General features: G+C 37.6%; 1 long non-coding RNA gene across 2 annotated transcripts in view; it reads right to left on the bottom strand.

The window, feature by feature from the left end:
• The window catches only part of LOC139076328 (uncharacterized), a 77755-nt gene that overhangs the window by 25257 nt on the left and 34936 nt on the right, over positions 1 to 17562 (bottom strand). The window contains exon 3 of one of the 2 annotated variants that reach the window (XR_011527790.1): positions 3131 to 3294. The exons of the other annotated variant lie outside the window; for it this stretch is intronic. This is a non-coding gene — a long non-coding RNA (uncharacterized lncRNA). The remainder of the gene's footprint in view (positions 1 to 3130; positions 3295 to 17562) is intronic. 2 annotated transcript variants of the gene reach the window in all.

The following is a 17562-nucleotide window of genomic DNA, read 5'->3' as shown; positions in this document are numbered from 1 at the left end:
TGTACTAAAGTACATTTTAATTTCTTCTTTTGCAAGGTTTCTATTTATATTCTTTCAGGGCATTACATGATTTTGTTATACATATAAACATTAAATAGAAAAAAAATTTAAATCAAAGAAAGCCTTCCTTATCATGCATGTTACTCTCAAAAAGATAAAAGTTGACTTAAATTTGTTCTTGTAGGTTGATTTCAGATTGAAGAAAAGCAAACCAAAATGCTCATTTAAGCCTCTTCTTGCATCAAGATAACAGTAGTAATCCTTATTGTTTCAATCACATCACATTTGAATTAGGTGTTAATGTCGTATTATAGTGTTGTCTTTTAAAAAAATGTTTAAGTCAATGAGCGGAGTATTTCAGGGGGAAAAAATTAAAATTAGAAAGCTGCCAAGCTTTTGAATATTGGTTAGGGATAATTCATGGCACTTCTGATGCCTGACATTTTAATCTAGATTCCCAACTTGAATGACAAGGTATCAAATTTGATGTATTAAATTCATTTCTATTCTCAGTCCTACCTCAGTTCTATGGTGTATTACTTATCGAATATAGCTTCAGCTTCTGACTTTAATGAAGTCTTTTCCCTCTTATCTAGGATAAGCTATCCCATGGTAATTTGTGCCCTTCTGGAGCATCATTTTTTGATTTTGCAGAAAATCCTCTGAACAATCTTCCTGTTTTCTTCTTTGGTGTCTGGCACAGTGCATGAGCACACACTCACATTAAAAAAAATCATTGATTGAAAAGAAATTGTAAGAACTCTAAGGCTCTAATGGGAAGATCTGTTTTATGTTAACTATTTATAAAATTATAAATATGAATATAATCACCAAAATTCAAATGAATTCAACTTGTTGGGTTATATATTTATGATGCATCTATTTAAGGAGCTAATAAAAGCACTTGAGTCTACGGTATAGTGACCCAGGCATATCATTCTAGGTCCTGCAATCCAGACTGTGGGTGAAAACAGATTGAGAAGACAGGATGAGGGGGCAGGTGCCGGCCAAAAACGTGCCATGCAACACATGCTTAGCTAAGGGTCATAGGTAAGGCAGTCAAATAGATGTCAGAAGGGCTTAGAAGCTACAAAATGAAAATAAGGTACAGTTCAAGCCTACAGGGAGTTAGCAACCAGAAAATTCCATTGAAGTACAAAGGAGAGAATAAAAAGTGGTCAAAAGGTGTCACAATGATCAATAAGCAAGCATCCCAGAGGAACTAAGGGGACCCAGTTAGGCAGACGGGAGAACAGTTACACAGTGCTGGTAATAAGGAAACTGATCAATATTATTGGCTATTTTGGCAATAGCTGCCTTTATTCCCCTCTTAGCCTGTTAAGAATTAATTCTGAAAAGGCTGGCTGTGAAGGCTTGCAGGTGATCCCAGTTGAAAATAACTGTCAAAGTCAGGTTTCTGACAAAAGACATCCATTTAGATTTTTGCGTCTTATTAAAGACTTAGAGGGACATTTATTGGTCTCCTATTAGGCATTTTCTCCCTTGTGTTTGTTTGTTGAATGAAGCTGAGTTCTGTTGTGTAGGCTTTTATTTCAGCCTGGGCCTGTGGCACCTACTTTTAGTAGTACCCTTTTTCCCAGACATAATATTTCTACAGGATTTTCCACCTGACTTTCCACATAATTTTCCACATTTCCTCTTGGCATGAATCTTTGCACTGTAGAGTTAGATTTTCACTGATGATTTTCCAACTTTCTACTTTCCCGAAGGGAGTCAAACATTTCTCCATGTGGGGCAGGCTTGTATAACTCATCCCTCTCCACATAGGTCCATTCAGTCATGAAGGGGACCTGCCATATTTCCTGCTGTTACTATTGTGGGACCTTCCCTTTCAGTCTGTGTTCTGCTCTTTCTCTATGTTACTGGCCTCTCCTACAAAGTGAAACCCATAACCCAAGGATAAGCTCCTTTCCTTAATTGACTTGGTAAGCTTGCACCCAGAAAGACCATTCATTTACATGTTTATTGAGCCCATATTATGTGTTCCTGTTTTATTTTTGTGGAAGTAAAATTACTTGGTAGCCGCTCTGTTTTACATAATTGCAGAGTTAGCTGGCATCCATTGTTCCAGAACCTTCTTTCTGGGATCTAAAAGTGCAAGTTCTGGGGGCCGGCCTGCTGGCTGAGTGGTTAAGTTTGCACACTCTGCTTTGGCAGCCCAGGGTTCACTGGTTCTGATGCCAGGCACGAACCTACGCACTGCTTATCAAGCCATGCTATGGTAGGTTTCCCACATATACAGTAGAGGAAGATGGGCATGGATGTTAGCTGAGGGCCAATCTTCCTCAGCAAAAAGAGGAGGATTGGCAGTCGATGTTAGCTCAGGGCTAATACTCCTTATAAAAAGTAAAAATAAAAGCACAAGTTCTGGAAAATATACCGGGTAAGGAATTTATCAGTTTATACTTTTGAGAGTCTTTCCTAAAAGCAGAACTCAAGTGGGGAAGGGATATAGGATTTGGACACCAGGATGCAAATAAGGTTTTAGAAGTTTGAGAGGAGAGCTGGCTTGGGTATTGCCTGTGGCTGATGCCTGCAGGTCCTCCAGACCCAGCCACTCTGTTAGTTTCCCTGTACACATGAGAATAATTAAAGGAGGAGGGCTCAAATGGGAGATGCTTCCAGTTCATGTGTATTAGGGGATTTGACTAATTAATTGCGGGTGCTATTGTAGTCTCTTGAAGCATGAGTTCTGAAGTCAGGGTACCTGGTTTGCAATCCTACCTTTGATTCCTGTTGCCCTCTGACTCATATCTAGTTACTTTATGTTGTCTGGGACTCAGTTTCCTTATTTGAAAGTGGAGGTAACATAGCTTACCTCATAGCATTCTTGTAATGATCAAAATAGTTAATCTATATGAATGTTTATAATCTAAAAAAGATGATCTGCTATAAAATCATTTATAAAAGTACCTGGCACATGTAACCACTATTAAATTTGTTACAAGAATTTATTATTATTATTATTATTATTATTATTCCACCTAGAGCATGTAAGGTAAATCATAGTCATTATTTATATACCCATTCCCTGTTCTCAAGAAGTTTGCAGTTATATCAGATAGGGTACTTTTGACTACAGTAACAGTCACTATTCAAATTGGCTTACCAAAACCAATGTTCATTATCTCATGAAACAAGAAGCCAAGATGATCCAGGCATGGTGCCAGGGCTCTGGCTCTGCTTCCCTGAAGTCCTTGTCACTCAGCCTTCTGTGCATTGACTTCATCCCTAAGTTGGCAGAAATGTGGTTGCAGCAGGCTCAGGGGTGAACTGCAGACATAAACATATCCAGAGAAAGAAAGGGGCTAAATCTTCTTGTGTTTCTTTTTTAGCCACAAGGAAGCCTTTCCTGAAGCCACCCCTACTCCCACTGTTCATTGGCCAGTCATAATTCTACTCCTAAACCAACTCCTGGCAGGGGAAATAGACTTTGCAGGACAGCTGAGACTCATTTGGAGCGGGGAGGAGATGTTGAGGAGTCCCCACCAGAGCAAGCTATTGAGGGAGTTGAAGAAAATGCTCATGGCATTAAATGAAAGGGAGTGTGTGATGAGGAATGGTCATTTCTAAACCTGGCTGATAATTGGAAGTTTTAGTGAGCAATTTAAATAGTATAGCCCTCCTCCTAGGAATTCTGATTCATTAAGTCTTAGGCAGGACCAGATATCTTACTTATTTTTTTTAATCCCAGAGGATTCTGTTGCTATATTGTAATACCATACATGTTCAATACTATACTAATGCATGAAGCTCCTTAAAGAAAGGTGGCTTACATGCATCACCCAAGAGAGAAATTATTAGACTGAAGAAGGGAAGAGAGAACAAATATTACAGGCTAGCACACCAGACTTGTAGGCATAGTAGTGTCTAAATGTTACCAGCTACAAGGTGACCCTGGATATACTGCTGATTTCCTTTGGGTTCCCTGTCCTGACCCAGAGATTGGCTCCCTTTATCACTCTCTGCAGAGTTCCTGGACCCCTTCTTTACATAACCCACCTCCATTTGGTTGAGAAGCTCTAACTAAAGTTTGTGATACTACTGGCAGCCATTCTCACAAATCCCTAATTCCTGTTCTCTAGAGGCAATACGCATCTTGTCTGCATGTGAGCATTACCTGGGGAGCTTATAAAATCTGCTTATGGACTTCTTGTTTCAGCTTCGACATGTGAAGAATCTAGAAGTCAGACTGCCATCCTTAAGAAAAACTGGAAATCAGTGACTCCTCTTGGACCTATCAGATAACTGAGGTCACTGCATAAACTGCTACCCCAAAATCTGGAGAGGGGTACATCCAGAGAGAAGCAGTACTCAGATCTGCTTACCCAAAAGTCACTGGAGTTGTAAACTGGTAGGAATAGTTAAGCAGTAATTTTGATGAATTGCAGGAGGTTGGGTGTGGGTTAGCCTGAAAGTGAAAATCCCCAGGGACACGGTTTTAGTAGGGCCCCTTCACACTTTCATGAGCTTTCTCTACAGGAATCCTACTAGATTCTCACAGCAAGGGTCCCAGAAGGATACTTCAGTGTCTCTGGCAGGAGGAGCAGAAGAGTAACTATTATGAAACACTTTCAGAGATTTCTCCATAAAAAAGGCCTACTCTCCAGGAGAAAGGACTTTGCGAGGACACAATTCTGAAACTTTATCCCAGTTGGGGGAGAGGAATTCCCCACTGCTCTACCTCCCTCTAGCCTTTCTAGATCACCTTCATGGTAAAAAACCCAACCAACTAAACAAACAAACAAAGCATAGTTAATAGGGTCAGGGCTTCAAGGAAATAGATTGGAAATTCTGCAGCCAGGGAAAGAAGCAGGGGTAGGTGGGTAGAAAATAAATACCATGGGTGGAAGAGCAGAAACACCACAGCCTTGAGGTAGAGGCCCACTAATAGACATCGTATAAAGGAAGGTTATAGAATGCTTCTCCTCTCCCACACCCTAACAAAACACCAATAGGAATCCAGTATAGTGACAATGGATAGCAGATGAAAGAGCTGAAAGATACAGATTCTTTTTGTGGAACAACAGGGAGACCAAATGAGGACATGAGAGGAATTTGAAGCCTCCAAAATCTATGGCTACAAGAAGCATTAAAGCCAGCCCAACTCATAGCCAGATTAACATCAGTCCTCGTAGGAAAGACCTATTTACTCTAGTTCCTATTATCCAATACAAGTCACTGCTCAACAAAAAATTACAATGAATGTCAAAAGGCAAGAAAAAACACGGTCTGAACAGATAAAGCAATCATCAGACCTAGACTCAAATATGACAGCTGTTGGAATTATCAGATAGGATTAAATTAGCAATAACTCTGATTAAAATGTTAAGGGCACTAATGAGAAAAATAAACAATGTGTTAGAATAGATGGCCAACGTAAGCCGAGAGATGAAAATTATTGGAAAGAATCAGACTGAAATGCTAGAAAAATTTTTTAGAGTAGTAGAAAAGAATGTCTTCAATGGGCAAATAAGTAAGCTTGACATAGTTGAGGGAAGAATCAGTGAACTTGAAGATAACCCAAAAGAATCTTCCCAAACTGACAGGTAAAGTGGAAAAAAGAATACACCACCCCCCCATCCAAGTGTCCATTGATGGAAGAATGTATAAAGAAAATATGGTATATACACATAGTGGTATATTATTCAGCCTTGAAAAATAATGAAATTCTGCAATATGCAACAACATTAGTGAACCTTGTGGACATTATTATAAGTGAAATAAACCAGTCACAGAAAGACAAATACTGCATGATCCCACTTATATGAGGCATCTAAAATAGTCAAATTCACAGAATCAAAGAGTGGAATGGTGGTGGCCAGGGCCTGGGAGAAGAGGGAAATGGGAAATTATTAATCAACAGATATAAAGTTTTAGTTAAGCAAGATGAATGTGTTTTAGAGATCTGCTGTACAACATTGTACCTCTAGTTGACATACTGTATTGTATACTTAAACATTTGTTATGAGGGTAGATCTCATGCTAAGCGTTCTTATGACAATGAAAACAAATTAAAAAAATATAGGGTTAAGGGTCCCTTAAAAAGAATAGAACTTTACAGCATGAAGAGTCAACCTTAATGTATATTAAAAAATAAAACAAAAAAAAGCAACATTTAGGAGGTCATAAATCCCAGGATGTAATGCAAACTTAAACATAAGAATTTAATTGTATTACAAATGTATGAAACAACTTCATTGAAGGCTTCAGGGAGAAAAGATGCTTACCTAAGTAACGCTGAAAATGAATGGCGACTATAAGATCAAAAGCAAAAGGAACTAAATATAAGCTCTGCACTCTAGTTGGTAAAGTTGTTTCCCAGGATAACAATTCTCAGACCAATATACGTGTATAGTGGAATGGCACAAGTAAGTGAATGGATGCAGGTTGGAGGGAAGTAGGTTTGTCACCACTCCTGCTGGAATAGAAGGCTATAGACAAGCATGGGAGAAGGTCAGAATAATCCATGTGGTATTGGATTATAGTTGGAGACATCAGTATAAGCTCATGTTTAGCATAATGGAAATGCAGAAGAATACATATAGAAATATTTATAAATATGTACATATACATAGGTTACTATGCACACAAATATTTCTTTCAGCTAAGAAGGTCCAGAAGCAATGCCACTCCTAGTAGTATACCTAGCACAATGAGTATACCTAGCACACAGATATTTTTCAAAAACATTCTCCAGTAAAAGGAGGCTCCTTGGAGAAATGACTGATTCTAGGGTTGGGGTAGAGAATACACAAGATAAGTCTGGAGCAACTTGTAGCAAAAGAAAATAAGGAAGGACTCAAAAAACACTTAGTGATGGGAATATGTCAAGGGGCACAGGAGCCATCTGAAAGAGCTCTCAATGGCCAAAGCTGGAACAAATTGAGCAATAAAATAAATAAAGAAGTGTTGAATTATAACTCAATGTATAAAATAAATATTCATGAGTCTGCACTGATATAAATACATGATAGAATAAATAAAGGATGGAGTAAAATAGATAAATTTCCTATGCAGAGAATTCCAGGTAATTTATATCAATACTCTTCCCTGAAAGATGTGGAGCATAACTCCCATTTCTTCAGGGTCATATATATGGTGACTTCCTTTCAAAGAGTATGGAAAAGAAGAGGAAAGAGTAATTTACAGTGGAGAAACTTGTCAAATTCCAGATAATCGAGGTCAATATCACTGGTGATAAGTCACACTGACACCAAGTATCCTTGATGTGACGTGATGGGAATTGCACTTTACCTTTGTGGTCTTCCGCTCAAAGCCCCATAACCCCTGAAAAATATCAGACAAATCCAAATTGAAGGCTATCCTATTCTACAAAATACCTGACCGGTACTCCTGAAAACTGTCAAAGTTATCAAAAACAAGGCAAGTCTGAGGACCTGTCACAACCTTGAGGGCCTAAGGAGACATGATGTTTAAATATAATAAGGTGTTCTAGATGGGATCCTGGAACAGAAAAATAGCACTAGGCAAAAACTAAGCGAATCTGGATGAAGTATGGACTTTAGTTAGTAATAATGTGTCAATACGGGTTCCTTATTTGTGACCAATGTACCATACTAACATATGTATGTTAACATACAACATGTTAACAGTCGAGGAAACTGGAGGTGGGGTATATGGGAACTCTCTATACTATCTTTGCAACTTTTTTGTAAATCTAAAATTACCTTAAGTATAAAATGTATTCTATTATTATTTCTTTATGTATATTATTATTTTATTATTTTATGCATAATGTATACAAATTTTTCTATGGTTATTTCTATTGCTGCTGTAAACAAATTACCAGAAAGTTAGAAACTTAAACAATATAAATTTAATATCTTATAGTTCTGTGGGTCAGAAATTTGACCGGTGTCTCACTGGGCTAAAATCAAGGAATCAGTAGGACTGTCTTCCTTTCTATAGACTCAGGGGGGAATTTGTTTCCTTGCTCAGTCAGGTTATAAGCAGAATTCAGTTCCTTCTGGTTGTAGGAATGTTGTTCCTGTTTTCTTGGTGGATGTCAGCTGAGGACTGTGCCAAGCTTCTAGAGGCTTCTCACATTCCTTGGCTAATGATCCCCTTCTCTCATCTTCCAAGCCAGTAATTGTAAGTCAAGTTACTCTCACATTTCAAATCTCATCTTTCTTCTTCTGTGCAGTCTCTGATTTTACTCAGGAAGCACTCTGATTTTAAGGGCTCCTGTAATTAGATTGGTCCTAGCTATATAATCTAGAATAACCTCTCCATCTCAAGGTCTGTAACCTTAATCACATCTGCAAAATCCCATGACATATTGAAATATTCTGGAGACAAGGACATGGGCACATTTGGGAGCAATATTTTGCCTATCACTTTTATTAAAAATAATACATGCCCAGAATTGATCTTAGATTAATTAGATCATCATCTATTGCAGTGAGACCCAGATATTGGTAATTTTTAAGTTACCCAGAAAATTATATGTGCAAAGAGTTGAGAATCTATTTTGGAAGCAGCAGGGTGTCATTCTCTTAGGCACAAGCAGTGGAGCTAGTCACTCAAGTGTTTTCTATCTCTTCCCTCTCTCTAATTGCAAAGCTAGTTTTGGTAGCATAGTCTCCTCATAGACAGTCAACATCAAAGTCATCAATCAGTATTTCTGATTACTGAATGTGAGGATCTCTTTGGTGAAAAGCCAGTAAAAAGTATAATTATCTTTGTTTCTAAAAGGATAAAGGTAGGTCATGTATCTATTAATTCACAATATGGTATTGTTTTCTAAAAATCTGTATACATAGGAGCTAAAAGCTCCTTCAACCACATACTCATTAAACTTAAGTCACTCTCCAGGGAAAGAACTGGCTCATTTCTTTTGATTTCCTGAATACAAACGTAATAAAGATTCTGAAATACTGTTCAGGGCTGGAACATGGAGACCCACAGATACAGCTGTTAACAAACCCTTTTACTTTAGTGGTGCTCCAGAGACTGAGATTTGAAGCCATATTTTTTTCTCTCACACAGGTTCCCTTACAGGTGAAAGGAGCTATTTTTCTCTGGTATAACCCATTGCTTCCAGACACAAGCCAGATTGAATTAAGGTGTGCAAGTAAATGCATCCAAACACCACTCTACCGTTTTTCTTGGTTGAGTATAAAGCAAAGAAAATAATAATGTATAGTGAATTTTCAGAGTGACAAGGAAAGAAATACACATTTTTTATATCCTGATTTTTACTTCTTCTTTCTTAGCCTTCATTTACCTTGGTTTTGATTTTTGAAAAATTCTGTAAATATCTAAATTCTTTCAGGATGCTAGGCCTTTTGCTATGAGATACTTTAGAGAAAAAAATGTGTACAATAATTATAGTTCTATGTATTATTAATGAAAGATAACTAACATTTTTTTACCATCTATGATATGCTATATACATATATTATCTCAGTTAATTCTCCTAACAATCGTGCAATATAATTATGTTCCACATCTTATTCATCATCAGATCCTGCCATCCTCACGTTTCAAAATATATAAAAGATATACGACTCCTTCTTATCACTGTCACACTGGTCTAAGCCATCATCAACTATCTCCTACACTACTGCACAAACCTCCTAATTTTTTCACTGCCTCAATTCTTGTGGCCCTAGAGTAAACTCTCCACAAAGCAGCAAGAATGATCTTTCAAAAAATTAACTATGTCACTCTCCTGCTAAAAATATTCTAACGACTTCCCATCCCTCTAATATAAAATCTAAGGTCTGTACCCAGGTGTAGTAGGCAACATACTAGGATGGCTGTCAAGATAACCACTGTTGGTGTACATGTCTTATATAATCCCCTCCTCTTAAGAGTGGGTAAGACTCCTGAACATGATATGACTGACCATCACTTTTTTGATGAGGTTATGTTATATGCAAAGGTGAAGGGGTTTTGCAAGTATAATTAAGATCCTAGATCAGTTGATTTTGAGTCAATTAAAAGGGAAATTACCTTGGAGTTCCTGACTTAGACAGGTAAAATCCACTAGAAGGAGGACTGGACCCCTCTTGAAGATAGATTTTTACTCTAGCCTTGAAGAAACAAACAGTCGTTTTGTGAATTGCTCATTGAGGGAGCCACATGGAAAGGACCTGATGGCAGGCTCTAGGAGTTGAGAACTAGCAAGAAAATGAAAAATTCAGTAATATACTACAAGGAGATGAATTCTGCCAACAACCTGAATGGACCTGGAAGCAGATTCTTAGCCAGTAAAGCCTTCAGATGAGAATGCAGCCTGGCCAACACCTTGACAGCAGGCTCATCAGACCCTGAGCAGGGGACACTGTTAAGCTGTGCCTGCACTTTTGATCCATGGAAACTGTGAGATAAGTTTGTCTGATTTTAAGCCACCAAGTCAGTAGTGATTTGTTACACAGTAATAGACACTAATACACTTGACCTACACATGTTACCATGGTCTTGTCCACATTGTCAGTTTCCATCACCATGTTTGCTTTAGCCACACTGGCTTTCTTGTTGTTGCTTGAACACACCAACATGATTCTACATCAGGGACTTTGCACTTGCTCTTTCCTCTGCCTCGTCTTCCTAGAGAAATCCCACTTGACTATTTTATCTAAAATAATACTTAAATCATTTTCTATCCCTCTTCTTTAGCTTTACTTTTCTTCTTAGTCCTTATTGCTACTTGGTATTATATATTAATTTCTATATTCATACACCAAAATGTAAGCTCCATGAGGTTGGGGACTTTGTACCCTTTATATCCAAATTTTATCCTAGAACAGGCCTCAAATTGCACCTGGTATAGAGAAGGCATTCAAAAATATTTGTTGAATAAATAAATTTTATAGGCTAAATAATTTGTCCAAAGTCACTTAGCAGTATACAGTGGGGTCAGGATTTGAACAATGACCTCTCTGACTCAAAAGCCCATTCTCTCTCAACTACAAAATTCAGGCCTCAAGAATCATGTAAATTGGCCCCAGAGTGAGAGGTACAGGGAGTGTGGGGAGGAATCTTCTATGTGCTTGAATCACAGTCTCTGGATTGTGTGGGTTTACTTTTCAATTTTTGGATAACTTAAAAGCAAAATATTATTACACCTCTTTCTTCAGAAAGAAAAGGGTTTTCTCATGTCTATTAATACAACCCAAAATCAAATAAATATTTATTTATGACATTGATTGAAATTAGTGAATTCTCTAGTTGCGAGAATAGCACCCACTGCAGGCAGATTCTGTTCCAAAATTCCTTTGCTATGAGAAAGATGAAGGTTCCATCCCCCATGCAGCTGCCTGGAAACAGCCCACTCAATAGAAACCCAGAACTCATCAAACAAATCATGGTATCTTTGGTTTTCAAACTGGATAGAGTAGCTTCTGAAGATACTTGCTTAAGTCCCAAGCTGTAATTTGAAAAACAAACACAAGCAAACAAGTAAATCCTCTGCCCCATGTGCTTTCTTATATGCAAGCAAAGCAGTCAGAGGATTGTCAGAACCATGGATAGCACTGTGGCAGGTTGAGGGGTGGGTGGTTTTGCTATTGATTGCCCTGACCTAGGTTGGTAACAGCAGCTCAAGCAGGAAAATACTAACTGAAGCGTGGGAACAGTAGGTTTACAGAACAGATACATCTTTCTTTTATCGACCAAGAGATGCCATAAAATAGGTGCCAGGATCTTGAGGAGTGTTTCAGGGTCTGCCCAATTAGGCTACCGCTTGGAAGAGACCATGCATAGTTGTAAATTTCCAGCAAATAAGAATACTAATAGCTTATGTTCCTTGAATATTCACTACATTCAGGTACTGTTCAAATCAGTGGTGTGCTGGATCTGGCACATGATGTCTCCCAAGAGTCAATTGGCACACATCCCCACTTCCAGGTTCAGTGATGTCACATGGGCAGTTTGAAATTGGTCAGAGTGGGAAAATTTACACCATGGAAATTGGAAAATTCTTTAGTGGGGGGATTTTTTCCCCTTAAACGTCAGTTATCAAAACTTTACCAGCAGCCTCTGGTTCTAAGCATTCTACATATATTATTTCATATGGTCTTTACTGCAAACCTATTGTTATTATCCACATTTTGAAAAGAAAGTGAGACACAGAGAAGTTGAGAAGGTTAGCCAGGGCCACATAGTTATTAAGTGGCATAACCAGGATTCCAACCCAAGAATTCTAACTTTAGAGCTCACACTACATTTCTCTGTCTCCACAAACACCAATAAGATTAGGGATAAGAGAAGTTCTATTTCCTACTTGTCTTCAGTAATTTGCTTGATGTTACTCACACTGAATAAGGGAGTAGTCTGTAGCCATCAAGATTGCTTTGGGTACCTGAGTTTGAAAGAATTGTCCTGATTCTGAAACTGACAGCATCAACAAAACAGAGCAGCCTTCTATTTTCAACCAAGCCTTAGTAATACCCATTCATAACCATCCCAGGGTGAGAATGCCTCAAACACTCAGTGTCCTGATTTAGGTGGAATCCAGGGCTACAGAAACATTCAAACATAACCTTCGTTACCCTTGTTTGGAACATTAATAAAAAAATTGCCTCAGATTTATTTATAGAAGTACCAATGTAAATAGCTATGCAAGTATAATTCTCAAAAGTGACTTTTGGCAAGGAATAATCAGTCACTACTTGGATCTCCTCATTAAAAAATATACAGCTTTGGGGCTGACCCAGCGGGGTAGTCGTTAAATTCACGTGCTCTGCTTGCATGGCTCACGCCCTGCAGGTTTGGATGCCGGGCGCGGACCTAGCACTGATCATCAAGCCACACTGTGATGGCATCCCACATAACATAGAGGAAGATTGGCACAGATGTTAGCTCAGCAACAATATGCCTCAAGCAAAAAGAGGAAGAGTGGCAAAAGATGTTAACTCAGGGCCAATCTTCCTCACACAAGAAAAAAACAAAATATATATACAGCCTAAATCTGAGCAAGTGAAGAAGATTATGAAATTCTTTATTCAAGAGTTAGAGAGTCATGGTTAATACTACCTCTGCTTTCTAGAAGAGAAGAAAGTTATCATATAGAGAGATTATGGGGATCTCAAGCCCAACTTCATAATTTCTTCATAAAATTATGTTGAATTACTCAACAAGTGTTTGTTAAAGAAATGAATGAATGGATGAACAAATTTAAAATCCATAAGAATTCAAATATAATTCTTTTCTCAAAGACAGCATGTTTCAATTTTTCACTATAATTCTGAAATCATATGAAAGTTAGTTCCCAAGAATATTTTTAACAAATGCAGTTAATCTACTACAATGCTTCTTCATGGATGATGCTTACTCAATATTAGTAGTAAAATGGGTATGTGGTGAAAGGAATTTTCAGGTAAATGTTTCATCATGATTATGACATTTTTCCATATCCAGTTTGAAAATTCAATTAGTTTATTTTTCCTATCAATGTAAATTTGCTAAAGCTAAGTATTTATTGTGTTTATACAATTTTAAAGGCAAATGTTCATAACATTGTGACATTCATTATAGAAAGAAACCATCACTAACTTTCAGAATTGTTTCATTGGTTTCCTGGCCCAGAATAAAGGGCTGTTATATAGAAAAGCCCATGTGGAAGCACTGGACCCCCCTTCTCCAACTTTTACAAGACCCCTGTGATGGTTAATTTTATGTGTCAACTTGGCTAGACTACTGTTCCCAGCTGTTTGGTCAAACACCAGTCTAGATGTTCCTATGAAGCTATTTTTTGGATGTGATTTACATTTAAATCAGTAGACTCTGAGTAAAGCAGATGACCCTCCATAATGTGTGTGGGCCTCATCAAATTAATTCAACACCTTAAGAGAAAAGACAAAGAATCCTCAAAGAGGAAGGAATTTTGCCTTCTGGACTGCCTTTGGACTCAAGACTGCATGAAGTCTCGGCAGAATTTCCGGTATGCCAACCTCCTCTAGAGATTCTGCATTTGCCAGTCCCCTCCTCAATCCTTGAGCTGATTCCTTAAAAGAAATTTCTTTCTAGATATACATCCTATTGGTTCTGTTTCTCTGGGGAACCCTAGTACACCCCTCAACTCTTACAAAATAGAAATGAAAAGCAATCCACCATTGCTTCCTTTTCTCCTACTCCTTGTGATTCTAGAAGTCTTGTCAATCACACTTCCAGCGCCTCTGACCACAAGTGTGGGCCTGTGACCTAGGTGGGGCAGTCAGTCAGGCTTTCTTTCCAGGGAATGTGAACCTTGAGCTTCAGGACTGAAGCAGTGGAAACAGCCATTTTCCAATAGCAGCTACCTAAAAAGCCTGACTTTCAGTTGAGATTTTGGAGGCTCCTTTCTGTCTTGTTCTTCCTGAGGCTGGTGTTTTAACTTTTCCTTTTTTATTCTGTGAGATATTCAGTATTTCGTATGAAATGAAGTCTTTGTACTTTTACTTTTATTTCAGTTAGCCATAAGTCAGTTTCTATAGATTACAGACAAAAAAGCCTAATTTATGTGGAAATTGATATGAAAATGTTTGCAAGCAAGGCCATCAGAACCAGACTGCCCTGTGTTTTCATCTCACTCACTGGCAATAGTACTTGATGCACTGTATTATTCTTCTATTGTTGCATAACAGATTACGACAGATTTAGCAGGTTAAAACAGCACTCATTTATCATCTCACAATTTCTCGATGTCATTTTTCTGGATACTGGTTACCTGAGTCCTCTTCTTAAGGTCTCACCAGGGTGAAATCAAAGTGCCTTCTAGGGCTACAATTCCTAGCTGAAGCTCCAGGTCCTCTTCCAGGCTTACTGTTTATGGGTAGAATTCACTTCCTTGCAACCTTGTGACTGAGGTCCCTGTTGTCTTGCTAGCTGCCATCAGAGACTGCTCCAATTTGCTAGAGGCAGATCGCAGGGCTTTGTGACATGGCCTCCTCCATAGGCTCTCTCATACTTCCAGTCTTTCTACCTTCAAGATGTGGTAAGACACTTTTAAGGAGTCACCTCAAGTCAACCCAGATAATCTTCTTTTTGATTAATTCAAAATCAACCAGTTGGTAACCTCATCACAGAAGTGACTTACCATTCATATTCACATATTCTGCCTATATTTAAAGGGAGAGGAATTACGCACACCGTGAGTGGCAGGAAGTAGGCACATAACAGAGTAGTGTTCTTAGGGGTCATGTTAGAATTCTGCCTACCACAAAAAAAGTTCTCTAGGTTTCTGATTTCCTTTGTGAAATGAGGAAAATAAGTGCCATTTTTTTACTGATGTTGTAAAGATCAAATAAAATAATGTATGTAAGTTGATTAGAAAGAACTTGGTTCGTAGTAAGTACCCAGTAAATTATTATTATTAATCAACAGTATTCATTAAATTGAATTAAATCTTTAGGTTGTATGTTAAAATTTCCATATCCCATTGAATGTTCAAATGATTTTAAAGAAATACATTAAAAAATTTGATATATCACATAATGCTTAGTGAAAATTCCCTCTTAGCATGTTAAAATTCTAGTTAATCTGTAAAATGTATTTCATTTTACTGTTAGTTCACCTGTATAGCATTTTAAAAGCATTTAAGTGTGATTCATTTCTTTACTCTCATTCCTTAACACGTTGGTTATTAGATTATAATAGTTCCTAATACAATGAAAGATAGTGAAGCATTTTCTCCTACAAAACAAATTTTCTTCGTTCAGATTTTTGTTTTGCTTCAAATATCATGCTCCTCTCTGTGCTGGATTTATGCTCAAAATCTTTTAAAACTAAAAGTATTCTGCAGCTTTCCCCTATACCTATCCACATCCCTCTTGCTGATTTTTTCAAGTTACACTGATTTCCCTCCATTCATTGTCATTGTCAAACCCATCATATTTCAATCTGTTTTATTCTCCTGTTGCTAAGAAACAAAGTTGTCTCATTATGTAGGGTCCTCATGTTCCAGCTTTGCTAATCAGTTAGAAATACATTTTCTTAGTGAATTATTTTCTGGATAATAACATTTACTCCTTATGTTGGTCTACCATTGATGTGATGACAGTGTTTTTGTTATTGCCATTAAACTACAGTACAATGAGCTATAAATTTACCAGATGTTAGCTTTAGCAAAGAAAACCAATGATTTCACTTGCTCCATTAAGACCCAATCATTTGCACAGGATTTATGCTTTTAAAATTTTCCACATAATGATTATTTTGATACATTCTTTCATCCAAGAATTTAATTTGATTCAACACAAAGAAATGAAATAAGCACTGCCTTAGCGGTCCTAAGGATATGCACTTTCCTTTGAAAATGTTTATTCTTTTCAAGCAATACTAGGCTTCTCTGATAACACAGAATCAACAATGGACAAACATTTTCCCTAGAGTCAGAGGTGGTATCCAGTCAATCCATGTTAATGAGGACGAATGGAACTGGGATGTAGAGATGGACATCAGGGGGCTGTTACTGATTCCGCATCATATCAGTCAAGTCACTTAACCTCTAGGAGTACCAGCTTCCTTACCCCCAAAGTGAAAAGAACAATAATAATACCTCTGGATCTATCTAACTGATTTACGTGAAGTTATACCTTTGAAATCTCTCTGCAAATAGATACCCCATGAAAATATTAATGATATAAGCATAATTATGACAGTATCACTTGGGCCAGAGGAGGAAATAATTCCAAGATCCTTCTGAGTTTTCCCTTCCAAGGAAAATAACAAAATACATGTCTTGATGAATAGTGAGCAGGTAGTGTTTTAAACTGTTGGAAAAATACCTCTGTGACTCTACTTGGCGCTGGAGGATGCTGAGAAATTAGAAGTGTATCTTTTAGGAGCTGTCCTGTGAGAGTTTTGTTTGTGCAGTATGTTGTGGCCTCAATAGTTTCTGTAAAGGTTGATCATATGGTCCTAATTTTGTCACTGGGATTTTAAATTCTCCTGTGTATAAAGCACCAACATTTTTCAGTATTTCTGGTTTCCTAAGAATGATAGAACCGAGAACACACAGCTTATGAATCCTAGGTATTATTAATCACATAGGTATTAGGTGACATAATGTGTTCATGTTTACAAAGAATGGGAGGTTTTGATATGAAAGGTACTTTGAGCTCAGAGCTTCCGTGTCTCTCTGGTCTAAAAACAAGCAAGAATTAGTCAATTGAAATTAGCTTTAAACAATTATTTCATAAATTTTTATTATAGATAGGAATTTTGTTTGAAAACAGATTATTTAAAAGAATATCGTAGTGTCCATAAGAATTCCTTGTACATGGCAGGTGTCATTAGTTGCTTATTGAATAAAAGAACAATTAAATATAGATAAATGGTTTAGAATTCAATTGAAAAAATAAAAAGTGACAGGTTTGGAAGATTAAACAAGTGAACACAATAACCCTGAGACAAAGATATAAGTGCAATTTATTTGAGTAGTGAGCCCTCAGGCAGCAGTAGAGGAGTAGGAATGTGAGACAAAGGAGGACGCAAACCAATGAGTAGGTTGGACAACTGGGGCTCACTTCTGTTTGGGGATTCTAGTAGTCCGTGTTTATACCAGAGTGATGAAGACCACAGAGTACTTAT

This window comes from Equus przewalskii, chromosome 16 (assembly GCF_037783145.1).
Source record: "Equus przewalskii isolate Varuska chromosome 16, EquPr2, whole genome shotgun sequence".
Taxonomy (NCBI): Eukaryota; Metazoa; Chordata; class Mammalia; order Perissodactyla; family Equidae; genus Equus; species Equus przewalskii.
Note: the sequence above shows the minus strand (reverse complement) of the source record. Positions and strands in the feature narration are given on the sequence as shown.